The sequence below is a fragment of the Grammomys surdaster genome, unplaced genomic scaffold (assembly GCF_004785775.1).
Source record: "Grammomys surdaster isolate TR1022 unplaced genomic scaffold, NIH_TR_1.0 313, whole genome shotgun sequence".
Lineage (NCBI taxonomy): Eukaryota > Metazoa > Chordata > Mammalia > Rodentia > Muridae > Grammomys > Grammomys surdaster.
In genome coordinates, this window is record NW_021604732.1 from 956,858 (window position 1) to 961,601 (window position 4,744).

Below are 4,744 nucleotides of genomic sequence, written 5' to 3' on the forward strand. Positions count from 1 at the left end.
CTTCCTTCCTTCCTTCCTTCCTTCCTTCCTTCCTTCCTTCCTTCTTTCCTTTCTTCCCTCCCTCCCTTTCTCTTTCTCTCTCTCTCTTTCTTTCTTTCTTTCTTTCTTTCTTTCTTTCTTTCTTTCTTTCTTTCTTTCTTTCTTTCTTTCTTTCTTTCTGAGTTTCACTATGTAGGATGAGCTGGTTAAATTCATGCCCATCCTCCTGCTTCAGTTTCCTGAGTGCTGGGATTATAAATCTGAGCCATTAAAACTGGCTATGTCCTAATTTTTTATAGCCACACACCTTTGGATGAACACTTAAAAAATTTCCCCTTTTCCTCCCTTTCTCATTATTAACATTAATTACATGTGGAGGCCATTAGGCAGAGAGAATTCCAGAACCTAGGGAATCCCAGGAGAGTAAGCTATCCCCCACACTAAAGCTTAACCAGTTACCAACCGTTGGCTAATACCTAGTTAGGCACTTTCTGCTTTCACTTATGATTTCTTTGCCTTATAGAAGTTTCTTCCAGCATCCCTTAGGTCATGCCATTTCATGAATGGCTGAATATTCAAACTCTTCAATATTTAAAAATGCTCCCATTTGTCTTAAAAATACACAGAATATGTTTTGATCAAATTTATTCCTAGCCCCTTCTATTTAGTTCCTCCTTTGTCTTTCTGACACTTTTTGGTCCAAACTTTATATGTGCCTTTTCTTTTTAAGATTGATTTTTATTTATTTATTTATTTATTTATTTATTTATTTATTTATTTATATCTATATGTATGTATGTGCCTGCCAGTGTGCATGTGTATGTAGATGCCCACAGAGGCCAGAGGAGGGCATCCGATTCCCTGGAACTTGAGTTACAAGCAGGTGGGAGCTGCCTGATCTGGGTGTGGGGTATTGAATTCAGGTCCTCTGTAACACCAGCAAGTGCTCTTAACCATTGGTCCAAGTCTCCAGCCCTAAGTGCTCTTTAAGAAAACCCGCTGAGTCCACATAGTATTGCCAGTGTGTGCCTGGTTGTATGACTACCTACTGGAGTTGAATAGCCTCTCAGGGGCTGTACCCCTGAAGAATCTGCCTTTCATTCCCTCTTCCCTCCTTTCTCCCTGTCCCTTAGTGATGTGTTATATCAAATTTATCCTCCATGCCCACTCTTCTGGTTCTTTCTTTGTTCCACGTACCCCTTTCCACCCCTTCTCTCTCTCCTCTCTTCCTTTCTCCTTTTCTTTTTCTCCTTCTCTTCCTCCTCCTTCTCTTCCTCCCTTTTTAAAACAATTACTAACAGTGTTGCAAAGAGTATTTTCATGTCTATAACATTTAAAACATTGTGCCCTTGTTTTAGTATCTTCTGTTTAGCTTAGTTTGGCTCTTATTTTAACTTTATGTCTTTTGGATCTGATGTTATATGCATTTACAATTTTGATAGCTACTGCAGTTTGCCCTCCAAAAGGTTGTACTATTTTAAACTCCCACCAGCAGAGTTGCAAAGAACAATGATTGTAAATCCTAACGTGTATGCTCCTGTTTAATGACCAGTGTGTCCTGCCAGACTGTAAGACTCCCTGAGGGTGGGAGTCTGTTGCGTCACCTTAGTACTGTTGTCAGCATTTAGCACAGTGCCTGGGTCACTGTGGGTGCTCAGCAAATGTGGAGACAAACAGTAGGTGCATAATGAATGCTTGCCAAGCACTCATTCTTAAAAGTCTACCTGGGAACAACTTAAAATGGGAATGTTAACTGACAAGGTTTGGAAGGGCCATAATTTCTTAAATTCATTTGGGAAAGTAAGGCTAAAAATGATAGTTTTTTTTTAAAAGTTTTAATTCTAAAACTTTAATTCATTGTTTTAACACAGTAAGACTACCAAGAGGGAAATAGAGACCTTTCACTTTGTAGGTATGCTGAAAATGGATACTTACACAGAGATACGAATGTGAGCCCCTTTTGAGAGGCTGTTTTTACTGTGTTCTCCAACTCTGTAACTTCACTCGATAATTCTACCAAATGTCAGGTCTACTGCTAATGTCCCCTTCTCATGACTAAGAGGCGGTGAGGCATGATTTAGGTTCAGTTGTGGCCCAGAGGACCTGGCTTGGTTTGTTTTGTGGCATGGCAGGTTGCTGCAGCTCTTTGCATCTTCACCTCTGGAGTGGGATGATCATTTCTTTGACGCCTGTTTCTTGGCCTGTTCCTGTGAAGCAGAACAGATCATTTGTGAAATATTAGCTGCAGGGATTTTTTTATTGGATCCACACAATACTTTGGAGGAGAAGAAACAATATTCTCTCTCTCCTCTGTAGTTTGACAGTGACAATATACAATATTGTCTTAGTCACTGCTCTATTGCTGTGAAGAGACGCTATGACTATGGCAACTCTTATAAGAGAAAGCATCTTACAGTTTCAGAGGTTTATCCCATTATCATCACGACAGAGAGCATGGCGACACTCATGCAGGTATGGTGCTGGAGATCCTGTTGTTGCCCTGTGTCACAGAGATCCTGAAGTTTGGATCTGTAGGAGTGGCCCCTTCATGCACTCCAGCAGTTCACTGGTGGGGTAGATGTTGGGTGGGCCAATTCAAATCCCTTGATCTGGGCCTTGACAGGTATCTGAGCTTGTTAGCCCACTAGCTATCCTGCACCCACACCATCAAGGTAAGTTCTCCTACCCTGCCCAGGCTGGCTCGTACATTGTCGCTGCCAGCAAGAGGCAGAGCCAGCTCTCTTGCTCTCAGGCTTTCTGGGCTGGCTCATCTGTGCCCATACCATCATGGCCAGCTCTACTGTGCTGCCCAGGGAAAGTGCAGGGCCCTCTCTCCTAAGTGTTGCAGTAGGTGAGGGACAGGGCCAGTTCTCCCACTCTCATGATCCCAAGGCCAGCTCTCTTGCCAGCCATAGGTGGCAAGGAACCAGGTGGGGGGGAAGTGGGCATTTTTTCCTTGTTTGTACCACCTCACAGCAGACAAGAGTCAGGGTCAGCTGTCCTGTGCTCATCTCTTCTGGGCTGGATCCTTTGCAATCCTCATATCCAGGGCCAGCATTACTGTGTTTCCCAGGAGAGGTACAGGGGCCACCCTCCAAGTGCTGCAGCAGGTGGGGGACAGAGACAGCTCTCCTCCTCTCATGATCCGATGGAGCCAGCTCTCTCACTCGCTGCAGGTGGTGAGGGTAAAAGAGAGGGGATCTCTCCCTTGCTGATGACAGCACATAGCAGACGAAAGGCAGGCAGACCAGCTCTTCCACATTCATGCCTTTGGGCTGGCTTACCTGCAACACCTACATCCAGGACCAGCAGCTCTATTATGCTGCCCAGACAAGGTGCTGGTGCCATTCTCCTGAGCGCTGCAGTTGGTGAGGGGTAGAGCCAGCTCTCCTGTATCATGACTCCAGGGCCAGGTCTCCCACCTGCCTTAGGTGGCAAGGGGGAGGGGGATGGAGTATATCTCTCCCTTATCCAAGCCACTGCATGACAGGGTCAGTTCTCCCATGCTCATACCCTCAGGTCAGCTTACCCACAACTCTTAAACCAGGGCCAGCTCTACTGTGCTTTCTGGGCAATGTGTGGGGCTGCTCTCCCTAGTACTGCAGCTGGCTAGAGGAAAGGTCAACTCTCCTGCTCTCAGTCCTCAGGGCCAGCTCTCTCGAGATTCCTAGGTGAGTGGGTACAGTTCTGCACAGCCTTCAGACATCAACATGTCCCTGGGCAGCAGCCCAGACTAGGGACATCTGTCTGGCCTTTGGTGGTAATAGTCCCCTGCTGCTGCAAGGCCATTGTCTTAGTTAAGGTTTTACTGCTGTGAACAGACACTATGACCAAGGCAACTCTTATAAGGACAACATTTAAATGGAGCTGGCTTACATGTTCAAAGGTTTGGTCCATTATCATCAAGGCAGGAGCATGGCAGCATCCAAGCAGGCATGGCGCAGGCAGAGCTGAGAGTTTTACATCTTCATCCGAAGGCTGCTAGCAGAATACTGGCTTCCAGGCAGCTAGGATGAGGGTCATAAAGCCCACACCCACAGTGACACACTTCTTCCAACAAGGCCACACCTACTCCAACGGGGCCATACCCTCTGATAGTACCACTCTCTGGACTGAGCATATACAAACCATCATAGCCATGGACCCAGACATGGCCCCCAGTGGCATCACAGGCTAGGACTCCATCATGATCTCAAGTGGCATCACAGCTCCTCACACCAGGCTGTTCCTCACTACCCGTGAGTCTCCAGTTCTGCCTCTCTTCACTGTGCCCACATCCTTCTGTTTCTTTCTCTTTCGTTTCTCCACCACTTACTTGCTCCTTTTAATGGCACTCAGGGTCTCTGAATATCTGGGGTTGTCTCAGGAGTGCCATGTTCTACCTGTGCATTATGGTACCAGGAAGGGTTATCTTGGACATGATCTGCCCCCCCACCCCCAGGCCTGTGTGGTGCCAGGCTAGTGGTACATACATCAGTCTAGCTCCCTGTCTGGGCCCCATGGTGCTGGATGGGTGGTTGTTTTGGGCTTGTTCCTCACCCTGGCCACCTATATGACCTTCTGTGGGGGTCATCTGTCTCAGGCTCACCCCTGCACAAGGGCGGGCAATGGGCCCAGGCAAGGTTCTTCTAATCTCTAGCTTTCTCTCACTGGGCCATGTTGCCCCACATAGGGGTTCATCTCTTCTCTGGGTTGCTCCCTGGGAGCCCATCTGGGTTTGTGCAGCACTAGACTGTTGGTCACCTCAGGCTTGCTTCTTTCAGGG